General features: G+C 42.5%; 1 protein-coding gene and 1 long non-coding RNA gene across 5 annotated transcripts in view; one reads left to right on the top strand and one right to left on the bottom strand.

The window, feature by feature from the left end:
* Nucleotides 1–18,277, top strand: part of SMURF1 (SMAD specific E3 ubiquitin protein ligase 1) — a 94,360-nt gene that overhangs the window by 11,428 nt on the left and 64,655 nt on the right. The gene's annotated exons all lie outside the window — the stretch shown is intronic.
* Nucleotides 14,589–18,239, bottom strand: LOC145531913 (uncharacterized). Its single transcript, XR_014072851.1, has 2 exons — nucleotides 18,151–18,239; nucleotides 14,589–15,062 (listed from the first exon to the last, which is right to left on the bottom strand). It is a non-coding gene; the product is annotated as an uncharacterized LOC145531913 (long non-coding RNA).

The raw sequence follows: 18,277 nt of genomic DNA, 5'->3' as shown, positions 1-18,277 counted from the left end.
GGAAGTACGACATTAATTTGTCCCTTGCCTAGGGGGTGCTTTGCAGTTACATCTTGAATGATGTTTCCTGTTTTCAGGCTGAGAAAACCTAACAAGCATGTTTGAAGGTGTCCTGGGGTCAGGATTCTTTTGCCCACCCTACCCTGAAGTCTTCATCTCCTGCCCAGGGAACCATTCCCCTCTCTTTCTTTATCCTGTTTCCTCTCTTCACACCTATTGATCCCCTTGGATTGCAATTTGAAGCAGAAAGGCCCTCTTTTAGCAAAGGCATATTTTTCTCCCTTTTCATTTTGTCTCCTCGTGGAGCCTTACAAAATGCTGTGAGCAGCAGTCAGACCCTTTCCTTACTTTGAACCTTCCCGTTCAGCGCCTTCATGCCCCTTGTATTGTCCTCTTGGCGGGCACCTGAGGCCTCAATCTGACTGTTCTGTTTTAGAGAGTAAAGACAGTTAAAGGTTCAGGCTGAGATCGTAGGGTGTCCATTGAATTTTATCCTGTTTGCTTTCTTCAACCAATTTCACATTTTTACTTCTGTCTTGTATTTACAATACCACACTTCCTGATTCCAATTTTTTTTTATTAGTTTAAAAAAGCAGAATGCTTTCAGATGGAAGGAGCAGAAAACCTAGCTTAAATTGGCTCAATAGAAAGAATTTTCTTCCGTAAATTTACTGAAAAGTCCAAAAGTCATTCCAGCAGCATGGCAAGGACCTGGTTTTCCCATTTCTCAGTGTTGTGACCTCAGACAGTTCTTGGCTGCCTCCTCCACTTGTGTTCGGAAGGCAGGAGGTGGCCACCAGCAGCTCCCATGGCTGTTTGCATCTAGCTTTAATCAGCAGAGATGTTAAGAGAGCACTTCCCCGACGGCTTCTTCCTGGAGTAGAAGTCCTGGAGCTGAATCTTCTTGTCTGATGGGCCTTTTTGGTCCACGTGTCCATCTCTGAACTAGCCACTGGCTAGGCTGATGGGGATTAGGGTCCATCTTGGAATCTAGTACTGGTATTAGTCTCCCAACATATACGACGGGGACATTTGAGGGAACCGGAAAATAAATATGAGGAAGGCAGCCAACAAATAAGTAGACGATACTATTTAAAGAACTTTTGAAGAAAAAAAAATACAAAAAATACTATGTTTGTACTAGTGTGAATTAAAAAATGTATTTTTGTAAAAGTCCCAAACATTTTTGTCAAGTGTTAGGAATGGTAGTTTTATATGTGAACTTACCCCAATAACCACCTCAATGGGCATGAATCTGAGCGAGCTCCGAGAGAGAAGAGGACAGAGGAGCCTAGCGTGCTGCAGTCCGTGGGGTCGCAGAGAGCCGGATGTGACTTAGCGACCGAACAACCACCACTCTAATAAATTTCATTGTTGATGTATAGTGTTTTATTTGGGGCTATTTCAACACTGATTTAAACAAAATTTAGCTACAGAGTAAAGGAATACATTCTTATATCACTTCTCTAGCAATAATAGAATTAAAAAAAATTTTTAATATTTATTTGGCTGTACCAGGTGTTGGTTGTAGCATGCAGGATTTTTGCAAACTCTTAGCAACCCTTCCTTAAAGGCTTTGAATTAATATCTATTCTTGATATTTGCAACTCTCTATTTTTACTTCTATATTCCTTAAAAAAAAAAACCAAAAGTGCTTAGGAGATGCTTGACTGAGCCTTGAACTCATGCTCCAAGGAACAGTTGGCTCTCTCAGACCCTCAGCAGGCTCCTCCTCTGTGGAGTCAGTGGGCAGGGGTGAGGGGTAGGATTAAGAGCTGGGCTGGAGCCGACCTGTGCCTTCAGACAAGTGACCTCATCTCTTAGTTTTCCCAGCTATAAAAATGGGGGTAATAATTGGAGCCACTTCAGAGCATCGTGGGTATTAAATAAAATAATCTACATGCAATGTCTGTTATACAGTAAATGTTCAATACTTGTTAGCTAATATTAACATTGTCATATTTCAGTGACTCTGAGTTGAAAGTCACACCATTGTTTTATGGACCACTAAAAAAGAAACATCAGTAATTACACTACAATGTGATTCATTTGACAATTTCAGAGATGTTAAAATATGAAGAAATGTGTCTTAGCATCCATGATACATGGTATTATGGCTGTCTCTGACTCTAAAGTCCTGGAAATTGTTTGCATATCCACAAATTAATGCCATCTGTCTTCAGTTTAAACATAACACAGTGGGATCTGCAGTTTCCTTTCCTTTGTATTTTTGTCCTGAACTTATATATTGGATTTGGCCTCATGTCTCAATATTGGCAATTTCATCATTACTAATTCATTATGTATGTTGAGTAGTGGATCCTGTAAGACCCATGAAAGGCTTGGCAAAGTTGGGTTCTTTGCATTTCTTCACTGATCTAGAAAGAAACTTGAGGTACATTCAAGGAATTCATTAATATTAGTTGAATAAACCTATTTGGAGGCTCCTGGCAGGTTAAATGATAGTCCACATAACGTTTTAAAAAAGCACAAGTTGTTGGCAGAAAGCCCACTTAGGAAAGCGCCTTTGATACACCCAAAGGCGTTCAGTTTAGAAAGCGTAGTATTGCTATTTGAAAGAAATGCATGGCAGTTGATTTTCCCCTAAAATATAAATGCGGACAGTATATTGTAGAACTTGAGAGATAGTCACAGGCTATTTAAGTACCAACTTGGTATAGTAAAAAGTGGCTATGTAATATGCTTAGCATAAATTTAGACGGAAACCCATAAGGATATCACATAACTCGATAGAGTGCTATTTCTCTTGGAAATTATCTGGTATTTAGAGTGCTGAGAATGGGATAGTATAAGCTTTTTTTTTTTTTTTTTTTTTAGGCCTGTTTTTGATATTAAAATTGGAATGAATGATGGAAGAGTTTTCGGGGACTTGACCTGTTTACTTATTGCATTATTTATGGCTTCCTTCATCAGCTGAATGTCAGCAGGATTCTGCTTCTGTTGACAGCCGCGTGAGCAGAGCAGACGTGTTGTTGGGTTACCTTGTCACAAGCCCGGAGGCAGGCCTCTGGCACATCTGGCCGTGAAGTATTTAAGCGTTGTTTAGGGACGTTGATCATGATTTTGGCAAAGGCCGTATCTCAGTGCAGACCATATTTTAATGCATTCTGAAACATTTCTCTTCTGGGGAGAACCCAGGAGACTTTGCTGGGTTTTTGGGTTTTTTTGAGATTTTGCGTAAGATTAAGCTTAACAGTGCCAGAAGTATGCTTTTATTTTAGAAAAGGACATTTTCTTTAGAGAATAAATGGTACTGAAGTTGAAATAAAAGGAAAAATTATTTCCAAGAGCAGACATTTGATTGGCTTCAGTACTTTTCTCATCACCTACAATCGTAGTGATGTTTATATTTGGAACAGAGAGAAGTCAGTCCCAAATTTCTCAGCAAGGCTTTCAAAGGGATGTGATTATGTCAATGTTACTCCAGGTGTTTAATTTCAGGCCGTATGAGTCAAGAACTTGGTGTTTCTTATATTAGAATAGATTGGACTTGATTCAGAAAAAAACCCTCCAAACAACCTATATTAATTTGAAGTGTATAAATCACAGCCTAAAAATTATTTTAGTTTTAAAATAGATTACACGTGTGTGTGATATAAAAGGATACCCATTAAAAATGCCTTGTCCTCCTCCCTGTCCTTTGCCAACCAGCTTGCCTACAGAGATGTTAGCTATTTTTTAAAATGTTTTATATATTTCAAAATTTTTATTGGTTTTTAACGTTTTAATGCTGTTTGTTTTAATGTGACATTAAAAATTCTGCTTATTTGTACCTTTTTAATATTCTTTTCTGTTATAGTTTATCACAGGGCATTGAACATATTTTTCTGTGCTACACAGTAGGAACCTTGTTATCCATCCTATATGTGATAGTTTGCAGCTGCTAGCCCCCACCTCCCCCTCCATCCCGTCCCCCACCTCACCAGTCTGTTCTCTGTTGGTGATTCTATTTCATAGATACAGGTTCATTGTTTCATATTTTATATTCCACATATAAGGGCTGCTGCTGCTGCTAAGTCGCTTCAGTCGTGTCCGACTCTGTGCGACCCCATAGACGGCAGCCCTCCAGGCACCCCCGTCCCTGGGATTTTCCAGGCAAGAACACTGGAGTGGGTTGCCACGCATGAAAGTGAAAAGTGAAAGCAAGGACGCTCATTCGTGTCCGACTCTTAGTGACCCCATGGACTGCAGCCCACCAGGCTCCTCCGTCCATGGGATTTTCCAGGCAAGAGTACTGGAGTGGGGTGCCATTGCCTTCTATCATATAGTATTTGTCTTTGACTTACTTCACTTACATGATAATCTCTAGGTCCACCCATGTTGCTGCAGAGGGCATTACTTCGTTCTTTTTTATGGCTGAGTACTATTTCATTGTATATATGTATCATGTCTTCTTTATGCATTCATCTGTTGTGAATAGTGCTATTATAGACATAGGGATGCATGTGTCTTTTTGAATTATATTTTTGTCTGGACATATGCCCAGGGGTGGGTGGCACGGCTGGATCATATGGTAGCTCTAGTTTTAGATTTCTGAGGAAGCTTCATACTGTTTTCCACCGGGGCTGCCCCAACTTACATTGCCACCACCAGTGTAGGAGGGTTCCCTTTTCTCCACCCCATCTCGAGCATTTGTTATTTGTAGACTCTCTAAGGACAGCCATTCTGACTGGTGTGAGGTGTACCTCATTGTAGTTTTGATTTGCATTTCCAGAGAGGTAACTGTTTTTACCATGGTATTACTAGTTTCTCCCGTACTATTCTCGCAGAGGTTTTCTGGCCCCTTTTCTCCCTTTCTCCCTCCTGTTAGCACAGAGGATAGCCTACTCCACGCGCTCTTACTTCTCTCTTGCCCCCACCCCTGGCACTCCAGAGCTGCCTCCGTCTGTCCCGTGCCCTTCAGTTAGGTGAGACTGAGTGGTTGGTTCAGGCTGGTCAACAGTGAGGAGCAGCGATCTCGCTGCTGTAAGCGCCTCCCGCTCTGCTGTGGAGCACCCAGAACTGTGTATCACATGGGGGAGCCTCCATCAGCCTGGGTCCCTGAATGATTATGTGGACCTGGGGGTCCCCTTCTGCTCCAGCCCAAGCCCCAGACCCAGCCATTGTTCGATAAACCAGCCACGTGCTTATTTCAAGTTGTCTTACAAGTTGTGATTGGAGCCTCAGGGGGCTCCTCCAGTCTTGATGGTAGGCTGGTGTTTGTGTAGTGGGTTTTTTTAAAAAAGGTGTTTGTTTTTTGGACACCAGGCCTCCTGTTTACAATCAGGTGCTGTTTAAAATCCTTTTTCATGCAAAAGCGGTCAGTCATAAGCACATGGGAGGGAATTGCATCCGGTGGGAGGCAGACTCGGTGGTGGAAGGCCCTGGCCTGTTTCCCTTGCCTTCACTCTGCCCCCCATCACACAGGCTGGGGCTGGCAGCCTTCATTCCCAAAGTTTGGGATCTCTCCCCAGATACTCTAGAATGGGAGTCTGCCAAGTGCTGGCTTTAAAGCTTTAGTGTTGGAACATCATTCATTGGTGCGCCCCTTCTGTCCCGAGCAGTAGATCCAAGGCCATCCCTGTGCAGAGTATGGGTTTTGGAGCACAGCTGACCTGCGTTTCAGTTCCAGCTTCGCTGCTCAGGAGCTGGGTGACCCTAGGTAATCATAATCAGGTACCTGTCAATTATTGACTTTTTACTACTTGCCAGACAGACGCTAGGCTAAGCAGTTTCCCTGAGGTCTGTCTCCTCCTCTCAGTAAACTTACCAGGGGAGTTCTAGTCTCGTCTCCATCCTGGATACCGTGGAGCGCAGTGGAGTCGGCCGACCCAGTTTGACTACATACCAGTGACCTTGGGCAAATCGGATATTTTGTCTTTAAGCAGCAGAAGGTACCCACCTTCTAAGGTTGTTGCCAGAAGTAGTACCCACCTCTTAAGGCTGTTGCCAGGGATAAATGAAATAACCGGATGCCAGGCAGCATATAGTAGGGACTACCTTGCCCAAGACTTCACTGAAGATCTTGTAAATGGACTAAAGTTGAATTGCTTTGTTACTTTGCATCTTACTTTATAAGTTGATGTCAATGTTGTTTCTGAATCTGGTTCTTTTCCTTTTGTCTCCGAATTAAAGCCTTCATTAAACATCATTCTGTGAGGAACTCCCAGGTTCAACCGACCTTCCCAGAAAGTGAGCACTTTATATGGACAGGGAAGTGACCCTGACACAGATGCGTAACAATACAAAAAGGAAAGAGAATATTTGTTCTCCCCAAATTACCACTGTCTCTTACCAACCTCAGATTTTTTTTTTTTTTTTGTATTAGCTATTTCCTGCTTGGCCTGTACCGCTATTGATTATTTACTAAAAATCAGATTTGACTGTGCCTTGTTGTCACACACATATTACTGAAATGTTACTCTTGTTACGCTTCCACAGAAACAATGAAACTGTGGTGACCCTGAGAAGCCTGCACGTTCTCGGTTTAAGTCAGCCTGGTGCCGCTCTGCTGTTTGGTTTGGCCCCTAGGCCTCCCCACAGGCTCACCCGTGACTCAGCGGTGGAGAATCTATCTGCCTGCAATGCAGGAGATGCAGGTTTGATTCCGGGGTTGGGAAGATCCGCTGGAGGAGGAAATGTATTCTCTAGTGTTCTCCACCCCAGTATTTTTGCCTGGGAAATCCCATGGACAGAAGAGCCGGCCGGTTACAATCCATGGAATCGCAGAGAGTCAGACACGACTGAGCGACAGCCCACATACCCTACCATGCCGGGTCTCCCCACCACTGTCTCTCTGGGAAGAACTTGACCTTCTGTTCAGCGTAATGAAGCCGATTGTCGCTCTGAACTGGAGTGTCCTGTGGCTCCATGCAGTCTGCCTTTGAACTCAGGAACCAAGTTTAGGAGAAAATTTGCTAGTACCGATAATCGGGTGGTCTGGGAGACAGTTTGAACAGCACCCAAACGCAGCGTGAGATGTGGTGATGGTGATTGTGTAAAAAAGGTGCACATGGAGTGTCAGTGTGACTGTCAGCCTTTTAGTAGTGCAAGGACCAGGACATTTCAAAAATACTAAAAACAGGTCTTTCTAGTTGTTTTCACTGTGGCCTAACAATATCAAGCAGCTACTGAGGTGACACCAGAAAAGAAACCCGGTGGCACGGAGAGTGGAGACTTTGTTCACCTCCCCCCTCCTCCCGTTTCCACTCCCCCCCCCCCCCCTGGAGTAGTAGGTCCTGTTGGGATTGCCATTGATTGATTGATTTTGTCTGGGCCCGTTTTTGGCTGGGCGTGTGGGATCGTTAGTTGTGGCAGGCAGCTGCTTAACCACTCAGTCATGTCCGACTGTTGGCGACCTTATTGGACTGTAGGGTCCAGGCTCCTCTGACCATGTAATTTTCCAGGCAAGAGTACTGGAGCAGATTGCCATTTCCTTCTCCAGGGAATCTTCGCAACCCAGGGGTCAAACCCGCATCTCTTGTGTCTTCTGCTTTGGCAGGCGGATTCTTTACCACTAAGTTGTGGCATGCGGCATGTAGTTCTGTGACCAGGGATGGAACCTGGGCCCTCTGCGTTGGGAGCTCAGAGTCCTAGTCACTGGACCACTAGGGAATTCCCTTTTTTTTTTTTCCTTTTGGAAGCTCTTTTAAACAATACTTTTCCCTTGAGGTGTGAGGAGCTTTCCTTGGGTGTAGTGCTCCCCTCCACCATTTGTCTAGTTTCCAGCCTGCTGGGGTTTTATCTCTCAGCAATGTTCCAGGAGGTTTTAGTGAAAATACGAAACTGCCAAACCGTCTATCAAACGGAGTTTGCAGAGAGACCTCTTGGGAAAGGACAGACTGAGTATTTTAAGTGGTCTACGATCCAAAGCATTTCCTGGGTTGAGTGTTTATCAAGGCTGAGCTTTACTTCCAAACTAAGCTTGGGAAGAATCTGGGACTGTTTCCCAGCTGCTGGGGGGCAGGGAGAAGAGGAGACAAGTCTTCAGGAACGAGGAAACTCACTATTTGTCTCTTACGCAGTCATCTGCTGAAATCTGTCTAGAGAGACGGCTTGCAGAATAGAACCAGTTTTGGAGCGTGAAGTTGGATGAGGCTGTTAAATGTTAATTTTAAAATTATATATAATATTTAAACTTTATTTTGGGAATGGAACATTGGAGAAGATTAGCTTTTAAATGGCTCAGCCTTACTCTTAAAGGTTAAAAAAAATGCATAGAAAAGAGCATTATCTCTCTGTTGTTGTCAGTGTTTAGTTACTAAGTCACATCCGACTCTTTGAGACCCCGTGGATTGTAGCCTGCCAGGTTCCTCTGTGTGTGGGATTTCCCACGCAAGAATACTGGAGTTGGGTAGCCATTTCCTTTTCCAGGGGATCTTCCCAACCCAGGGATCAAACGTGCATGTCCTGCATTGCAGGCAGATTCTTTACCGCTGAGCCACCTAGGAAGCCCCTATCTCCCTGTTAATTGTTGTTAATCTCAAGTCATACCAGGGTTTTGTGTGTTGGGGGGGTTTGTTTTCTTTTTTTGTGTGTCTCATTTTAGAGTTCAAGGTCTAAATCAACACATTTGGGAAGAGTAAGGTGCTGGGGAAATAGTACCCGTAAGAAAGTAGATGGTTTTTCCTTCCTGTCTGACTCAGTGTAGAGAACTCATTTTCAGACAGTATGTTGATTTCAGTACCTTGATGCCAGATGATGTCATGACAGACATTCTGGTATACAGAGTAATTCCTTGCTCTCTTAGTAGAAATCTTCTAAAGAAAACTTGTCTCCCTAAGTTCACTGTTTCTTTCCCTAAAAGTTTTTGTAGTCACTCCTCCTTTATCGAGAATTAAAGATGTTGGTGGGACCGGAAGAAAATTTCTTTGGGCTGAATTGTGCCAGCTTCACTTCCCTCAATGATGACACATTTACACATACTTTTTAAAGTTGTTGATTTTGCCCCCACCCCCGCTGTGCTGGTGGGCATGTGGGTTCTTTAGCTGAAGAGGCTGGCATCCATGGTGAAAGACTTCAATCTAAATTTAGCCACTTTGCAGAGGTTTCATAGAATACTTCCTTAAATGAAGTCACAGACTACAAAAGCTCCTGCTGCATGGGGCTTCCAGGTTATTTTTTTCTGCTCCAAATGAAGCCAGGCAGGAGGGACAGACTCTTACTCCCAGCTGCTCCAGGAGGTTCTCCTGTTTCAGTCGGAACCCACGAGCAACTTTTGCAATGAACTTGAAGATGAGGAGAGATGATTTGGTGGTAAATGTGACAGAAATGGAAACAGTCAGGAGCCTGAGAGAGTGTGGGTGAGACAAACACTTCGATTGGGTTGTATTGCAGGTTGTAGGTAGTCATGAATTTAAAAGATGCTTGCTCCTTGGAAGGAAAGCTATGACAAACTGAGACAGCATATTGAAAAGCAGAGACATCACTATGCTGACAAAGGTCTGTATAGTCGAATCTATGGGTTTTTTCCAGTAGTCATGTACAGATGTAAGAGTTGGACCATAAAGAAGCTGAAGAATTGATGCTTTTGAACTGTGGTGTTGGAGAAGACTCTCGAGAGCCCCTTGGACTGCAAGGAGATCCAACCAGTCAATCCTAAAGGAAATCAACCCTGAATATTCACTGAAAGGACAGATGCTGAAGCTTCAATACTTTGGCCACCTAGTGCGAAGAGCTGACTTATTGGAAAAGACCCTGATGCTGGGAAAGATTGAAGGCAAAAGAAGAAGGGGGTGGCAGAGGATGAGATGGTTAGATCTCTAACCAATGGACATCACTAACTCAATGGACATGAATTTGAGCAAACTCTGGGGGCTCAGTGGTAAAGAATCTGCCTGCAGCACAGGAGACTTGGGTTCGATCCCTGGGTCGAGAAGATCCCCTGGAGGAGGAAATGGCTACCCACTCCAGTATTCTTGCCTCGGAAATCCCATGGACAGAGAAGCCTGGTGGTCTACAGTCCATGGGGTCACACAGAGTTGGGCGTGACTTAGTGACTAAACAACAACAATCGGGAGGTGGTGAAGGACGGGGAAGCCTGGCGCGCTGCGCTCCACGGGGCCGTGAGGAGTCAGAGCTGACTTGGCGGCTGAACAACAACAAAAAGGTAGCAGCAGACCCCTGTCAATGTGCCTGGAGACTCACTAGCCATGAATTAAAGCAGTATATTTATTTTGGGAGGTTAGTGATACAATTGGAAGATCTTCAGAGTCGCAAGCAAGTGTTGAAACTAGGCCTTTGGACTGTAATGGTGGTCATGGGTGTTTTGTACAGTCTCTGTCTTCTAGAATTACAGAAGATGTTTGAAGTCAAGCTCCTTTTCAGTATGGAGAACGCCCTTACCTGTTAGTGCTCGAAGGCCCCAGGCTGAGATCTTAACTGGGAGGAAAAAGGAGCCCAGGTTTCCTGCCCGAGGGGTCAGGGTCCTAAGGATGGCTTGCTTGTTGTTACTGACTCAGATAGCCTTTCAGTTTCTTATGTAAGCATCACGTTGTTTTTACAGTCTTCTAGTTGGGAAATGTGTAATTATACTTAAAAAGTACTCCAATATCTGACATTGTTGTAGAATCTCTTTCCCAGTGTTGTTCCACACCCAATATGGATCCGCATACTCAACATACCTTCCTGTAAGCATGTTTTCATTATATAAGCATCTCTTTATTTATTCTCTTTAAAAGGTTAATTTTTTTTCTTTTGACAGGGTCGGGGGAGGTAATATACACATACGTACTTTTAGGCTGTTCAAGAGGGCTTGTTTTGAAAAGGAAGTCTCTTTATAGCTACCTGGCCATCAGATTCTCTTCCCCAGAGACAGTTCACCAGAAACAGTTTCTTATGATGTTTGTTAAAATGTTAGATAAAAACATATGTATGTATAGGCTTCCTTGACCTATTTCCTCCCTTTTAAGGGAGATCATATCATTCACAATCCCATGCCTTGCTTTTTTCACTAAATAATGCATCTTGGAGTGCTTCCAGTATCAATATAGCAAGGGCTGCCTCCTTTTTTTTTAGTTGAAGTAAAATTCACCGTGCGATCCCGTGACTATTAGTGCATTCCTGGTGTTGCACAGCCATCACCACTATCAAACTCTGGGACATTTTCCTCACCCCCATAGGAAACTGAGTACCTGCTAAGCAGTCGTTCTCCATTGCCCCCACCCTAGCCCCGACAGCTACTCGTCTGCTTTTGTCTAGAACTTTGCGCGTTCTGGGCATTTCATAGAATCCTACGACATGTGGCCTTTTGTGTCCGGCTTCTTTCACTTGGCGTAATGTTTTCAGAGTTTATTCATGTTATGGTATGTGTCAACTTCATTCTTTTTTATAGCAGAATAATATTTCATTGTATGGATATAGACATTTTGTTTGTCCATTTGCTAGTTGATAAACATTGGGATTGTTTCCATTTTTTGGCTATCATGAATAACACTGCTGTGAACATTTGTGTCCAAGTTTTTGTGTAACCGCAGGTTTCACAGTTCTCTTGGGTTATACCTAGGGGTAGAAATGGTGGCGTCACATGGAATTCTGTTTAAATTATAAGGAACTAGTAAACTGTTTTCCACAGTGATGGCATAATTTTACCATCCCAACAGCAGTGTCTGAGGGTTCCAATTTCTCCATATCCTAGTGAACATTTCTTACTTTCCATTTTTAAAAAAGTTACTATTACAGCTATCCTGATGGCTGTGAGGTGATATCTTATTGTGATTTTGATTTGAGTTTCCCTAAGGATGTTGAGGATCTTTTCATGTGCTTATTGGCCATTTGTGTATCTTCTTTAGAGAAATACCTAATAATTGGTTTGTCTTTTTGTTGTTGAATTGATAGAGTTCTTTATATATTCTGGATACTAGATCCTTACCAGATACGTGATTTCCAAATATTTTCTCTCCATGGGTAGGTTGTTTTTATCACTCTCTTGGTAGTTTCCTTTGCGCAAAAGTTTTTAATTTTGATGAAGTCGCTTCTTTTTAAATATGTTTGTGCTTTTGGTGTCATATGAAGCCATTACCTGATCCAAAAATAATGAATCTACCCCTATGTTTCCTCCTAAGAGTTTTATAGTTTTAGCTCTTACCTATAGGTCTTTAATCCATTTTGAATTAATTTTGTATATGCTGAGAAGCAGGGATCCAACCATACCCTTTTTGTGAGTGGATATCCAGTTGTCCCGGCATCATTTGTTGAGAAGACTACAGTGGACCCCTGAACAACATGGGTTTGAACTGCACAGGGTCACTTATACAGAGGTTTTTTTCGGTAGTAAATACTCTAGTATTACTCGATCCTTTGTTGGTTGAATCCATGGATGCAGAAGCATCTATCAGTATGGCTGAATACAGTTACATGCAAATTTTCAGCTGCCTGGATGGTCAGGTCCCTAACCCCTGCGTTATTCAAGGTTTAACTATATTTGTTGAAAAAGACTTTCCCCCCATTGATTGGACTTGGCACCTGTTGAAATCATTTTACCATAAATGTGTTGCTTTATTTCTAGACTCAATTGTATATCATCTTCGTCTCTCCTTATGTCAGTACCACACTATTTTGATAATTATCACTTTGTAGTGAGTTGAAATAGAAAGTGTAAATCTTTTGCCTTTGTTCTTTGTCAAGATTGTTTTGACTCTTCAGAGTCCCTTGCAGTTTCATATGAATTTTAGAATGAGCTTGTCTATTTCCATTAAAAAAAAAAAAAAGCATTTGAGGTTTTGATAGGAATGGCTTTGAACCTGTAGATCTATTTGGAGGTTGTTGTCATCTTAACATTATTAAATATTACAATCCATAAACATGGGATGTTATTTTTTTATTTATTTAGGTCTCTTAAAATTTCTTACAACAGTGTATTATAGTTTTCAGTGTATAAGTCTTGTACTTCTTTGGCTAAATTTATTGCAAACTATTTTATTCTCTCTAATCTTAATGTAAATGGAATTGTCTTTTAATTTTATTTTTGGATATTCATTGCTAGTGTATAGAAATACAACTGATATTAGACTGCTGACTGTGTATTCTGCAATTTTGCAGAGCTCATTTATTAGCTTGAATCGTTTTTATATGGATTCTGTAGAGTTTTCTGTATGTGAGGTTTATGCCATTTGTGAATTGAGAGTTTTACTTCTTCCTTCCGATCTAGATGCCCTTCCTCTGGCAAAAGCAGCCATTCTAGTCTTATTCCTCCTATTAGGGGAAGTCATTCAGTCTTTGGAGTCTCCCTCAGTGGCTCAGTGGTAAAGAAGCCATCTGCAATGTAGGAAACATGCGTTAGATCCCTGGTCTGGGAAGATCTCCTGGAGAAGGAAATGGCAACCCACTCCAATATTCTTGCCTGCGAAATCCCATGGACAGAGAAGCCTGGTGGGCAACGGGGCACATTCTCTTATAATCTTTTATGTCTATAAGACTGGTAGGGATGACCCTAGGTTCATTGCTTGTATTAGCGATTTGAGTCCTCTCTCTCTTTTCCGTGGCCAGTCCAGATAGAGATTTGTTGGTTTTGTTGATCTTTTCAAAGAACAAACTTTTGGTTTTGTTGATTCTCTCTGCTATTTTATTCTCTATTTTGCTTGTCTCTGCTCTGATCTTCTGCCTGCTTTGGGTTTAATTTGTTCTTTTCCTGGTTCCTTTAGATGGAAGATTAGGTTATTAATTTGAGATCCTCCTTTTTCAATGTACGCATTCAAAACTACATTTCCCCCTTTTCAGTGCTTTCGGTGCATCTCATGCATTTTGATATATTGGATTTTCATTTTCATTCATCTCAAAGTATTTTCTAATTTATCTTGTGAGTTTTTTCTTGATGTACTATTTTTTTTTAAAGTGTGTTGTGTAGTTTCAACATATTTGTGAATTCCAGATTTCCTTCTGTTATTGATTTCCAGTTTCATTCCACTGTGATTGTAGAAGATGCTTTGAATTATTTCAGTCTTTTAAAACGTATTGAGACTTGTTTTGTGTCCTAATATATGGACTGCCCTGGAGAATGTTCCACATGCACTTGAGAAGAATGTGTTTTCTGCCGTTCTTGGATGGAATACTTGATATATGTCTATTAGGTCTAGTTGGTTTACTGTGTTAAATCTTTCATTTCCTTGTTGATCTGTCTTACTGTTCTTTCCATTATTGGAAGAGGGGTATTGAGGCCTCCAGCTATCATTGGAGAACTAGTTTTCTCCTCAACTCTGTCAGTTTTTCTTTTGTATATTTGTGGCTCCATTGTTAGGTGCATATATATTTATAATTTTTAAATCTTCTTGATGAATTGACTCTTATCACCATATAAGGTTTCTCTTTGTCCAGTCTAACAACTTTTTGTCTTAAAGTCTGTATTGTCTGATATTGACATAGTTGATACTCCAACTGTCTTTGGTTACTGTTAGCATGGATTACCTTTTTCTGTTCTTTCACTTGCCACTTATTTGTGTATGAGTCTCTTTTGTGGGAATTCCCTGGCAGTTCAGTGGTTAGAACTCAGTGCTTTCACTGCCATGGCCCGGGTTCAATCTAGGGTCGGGGAACTAAATCCCACAAGTCACGTGACATGGCCAGAAAAAAAAGTCTTTTGTGGACAACATATAGTTGGATTGTGTTTTGGTGTCCACTCTGTCCATCTTTGGCTTTTAATTGGAGAGTTAAACACTTTTACATTTGTGTACTTGCTGATAAAGCTTTCTACCATTTTGATACTTGTTATCTGTATGTCTTACATACTTTTTGGGTTAGTCTTTTCCTCCGCTGCCTTGTTTGTGTTAAATCAGTTGGACTTCTTTGATGGACATGCAGGTGTCTCTAGTCTTAGGGTTTTGCCCATGACTCTGCCCCTGATATGCTTGAGTATGTGTCATGGTGCATATCTCAACAACTGGAGATGCAGTTGCTCTTGGAGTGATATTGACAGAAATAGAAAAACAAGGAAGAAGCCCTTTGTTCTTACTCTCCTCTTTTAGCCTCTCTCTAGGATTTCCCTTTGGCAGAAATGAACAGGGAGCGAGCCAGCACTGGGTCCTGGAAATGTAGATTGCAGAGCTGCAGCCTCAGCCTCCCAGAGTGAGCTTAGAGAGGATAGAAGATGGGTAAACAATGGCACGTAAGAAATCATCATATTCTCGAAACATCTTATTTCCAACGTCTTAAAATTCAGTCAGTTTCTTAATATCAAATCAGGAGAGATCAATCTCTTATAAATTACAATTCACAGTGCAAATTTGTTAATCTTGTGATTCTGAATCCTATGCATGGTTCTTACCAACCTTCTCCTGTGATTCAAGGTGTGAATATTATGTTAGGCTTGCAGTTGTGTCTTTTGTGGCAGTGGAAAAAATGACTCTGGAAAGTGCTGTGCATCTACTGTTACTGTGTCTTTTTTAAAATCAGGGATGAGCAAGACGCTCTCAGTTCCTGCATTAGTTTACTGGACAAGCAATGCATTTCAAGTCTCAGCCATATTTTACCTTCCTTCCCGCCCACCCAGTTCCTATTATTCTGCCATTATCAAATACAGGTATACTTCAGAGACATTGTGGGTTTGGTTCTAGATCACTGCATTAAAGTGAATATTGAATAAAGTGAGTCACGTGGACTCTCTGGTTTCCCAGTGGATGTGAAAATGACGTTTATGCTCTGCCGTAGCATTCTGTCTGAATAATGTCACGTGTTTGTTGATGTTTAGTCAGTAAGTCATGTCCGACTTGATTGCTAAAAAATGTTAACCAGCATCTGAGTCTTCAGTGAATCATAGTAACATCAAAGATCACTGATTACAGATCACCATAACATATGTAATAATAATGAAAAAGTCTGAAATATTGTGAGAATTACCAAAATGTACAGATACACAAAGTGTGCAAAGGCTGTTGGACAAATGGTGCCTATAGACTTGCTTGACACAGGGTTGCCGTAAACCTTCAATTTGTAAAAACCTGCAGAATCTGAAGTTCCATAAAGCAAAGCACAGTAAAACAAGGTATGGCTGCAGCATGCCTAAGAGAAGGTGACCTACCCAGTGTTTCGGCACCTGTAGAACAGTATAAATAATGCCTTAGAACTGGGAACAAGTTTTATCTGGTGGGAATATTCTAGAGTAACCATGCTCTCAGTTTTTGCCTGAACAGTTCTGTTGAACCTTTTGTTTAACCCTATTGTCCTGGCAGAGTTAATAAGAGGGCCTTTTCTTTTTTCTAAAAAGATCTCTCATTTGGTTGATTTGGTCACTTGATATAAAACTTAACTGACTATTGTTCAAGCCAGTTTCTCTGGTATTGTTCTATCTTTAGAAATTCTGAAACTTAGCTGCTCAGATGTCCAGCTGTGTCATGGGTCACCATGTGAAGAACGTTCGCATTGAGAGGGGCTAAAGTCTGGGGTCGGGGTTAACCTAAGGCCCGAGACTGAAGATGTGTGTAGATCCATAGACATAACATGTACAAGGTCTTCAACATACGTGATTTGGCAAGAGGTCAAGAATCCACCTGCAATGCAGGAGACCCTGGTTCGATTCCTGGGTCAGAAAGATCCCCTGGAGAAGGGATAGGCTGCCCACTCCAGTATTCTTGAGCTTCCCTGGTGGCTCAGATGGTAAAGAATCTGCCTGGAATGTGGGAGACCTGGCTTCGATCCCTGGGTTGGGAAGACTCCCTGGAGGAGGGCATGGCAACCCACTCTAGTGTTCTTGCCTGGAGAATCCCATGGACAGAGGGGCCTGGCAGGCTGCAGTCTGTGGGGCTGCAAAGAGTCGGACACGACTGAGCACAGGACACATCTGCACATCCAAATACACGCGCGTCTCCAACGCGATTTCCCGTGTCTTCAGTGCTGTTCTTTATTAAGGGAGTGATTCTTTTCAAGATAAAAAATCCTATTAATCTTTTAAAAATTGAGCGTCTTCAGTGCAGGGGAGTAACGGGATGCCTGATATGGGCCGGTTGTGAGTTCGCTGCGCGGCAGCAGTGGCCGCTGTTGTTTGGGATATGAGCGGGGTGCGGGTCCCGCTGTTGTTTGGGATATGAGCGGGGTGCGGGTCCCGCTGTTGTCTGGGCTGTGAGCGGGGTGCGGGTCCCGCTGTTGTCTGGGCTGTGAGCGGGGTGCGGGTCCTGCTGTTGTCTGGGCTGTGAGCGGGGTGCATGTTTGGGCTGTGAGCGGGGTGCGGGTCCCTACGGCCCAGCGAGGTCTCCTCTGCTGGTGCCTTTCGCTCGCTTTCCAGGCTTCCTCTCAAACTTTGCAGTGAGTTTGGAGTTGTCTGGTCTCAATGATTTTTTTAGAGAGAGGAATGACTTCTTTTAAAAAATTGAAGCATAGTTATTATAATTTACAGTGTTTTAGTTTCTAGTGTGCAGCAAAGGGATTCATTCACATATGTGCTTAGTCACTCAGTCGTGTCCAAGTCTTTGCGACCCCAGAGACTGCAGCCCTCCAGGCTCCTCTGTCCATGGAATTCTCCAGGCAAGAATAGTGCAGTGGGTTGCCATTTCCTTCTCCAGGGGATCTTCCCGGACCAGAGATGGAACCTGCGTCTCCTGTGTCTCCTGCATTGGCAGGTGGGTTCTTGACTCGCTGAGCCATCAGGGAAGCCCCATTCACATACACACACACACACACACACACACACCCTCTTTTTCAGATTCCTTTCCATTATAGGTTATTACAGGATATAATAAAGTTCCCTGTGCTATTCAGTAGGTCTTTGTTTTCTTGTTATTTACTATTTTACGTATAGTAGTGTGTATATGTTAATCCCAAACTCCTAATTTATCCTCCCCAAGAAAAATAACTTTGAAAAGTGTTCTCATATAGGCAAATAAGATTAGCAACCTCACTTTTGCTCCTTTTCACAGGGTTGGGATATTTGTCATCTGTTTTCTGGGTCACATGTGGATAAATGCAGATGAGTTTGCTGTTGAGATGAACAATAGGATGTCCCTCTCCCCTGGTACTGTTACTAACCGTCAAGAGAAGTGAGATTCCATTGAGGATACCCTTTTCTCTAAGGCCATTTGGAGCCACTTAGGAATGGGCTTAGGGGAGGCTGGGACCATTTAACACTGCTTCCTTGCTGTAACTGTCTGCTGCTTGGCACAGGGCAGTCCTGCAACCAGAACACAAAGATCATTTCCACCGGGGACTGATGGGGGGGCGGTTACCCACCTCTCTGTGTCTGAGAATAGTTGTTTTCCTGTTGTTGTGTTCAGTTCCAGGGATTTCCAAGAGCTCCTTATGAGTCTGGACCAAGGGAAAGCAAGCAAACACAATCAGAAAGATCACAATACAGGTT

Source organism: Giraffa tippelskirchi, chromosome 13 (assembly GCF_054371585.1).
Source record: "Giraffa tippelskirchi isolate mGirTip1 chromosome 13, T2T-mGirTip1v1.2.pri, whole genome shotgun sequence".
NCBI classification, from domain to species: domain Eukaryota; kingdom Metazoa; phylum Chordata; class Mammalia; order Artiodactyla; family Giraffidae; genus Giraffa; species Giraffa tippelskirchi.
This window is presented reverse-complemented; position numbering and strand designations above follow the sequence as displayed.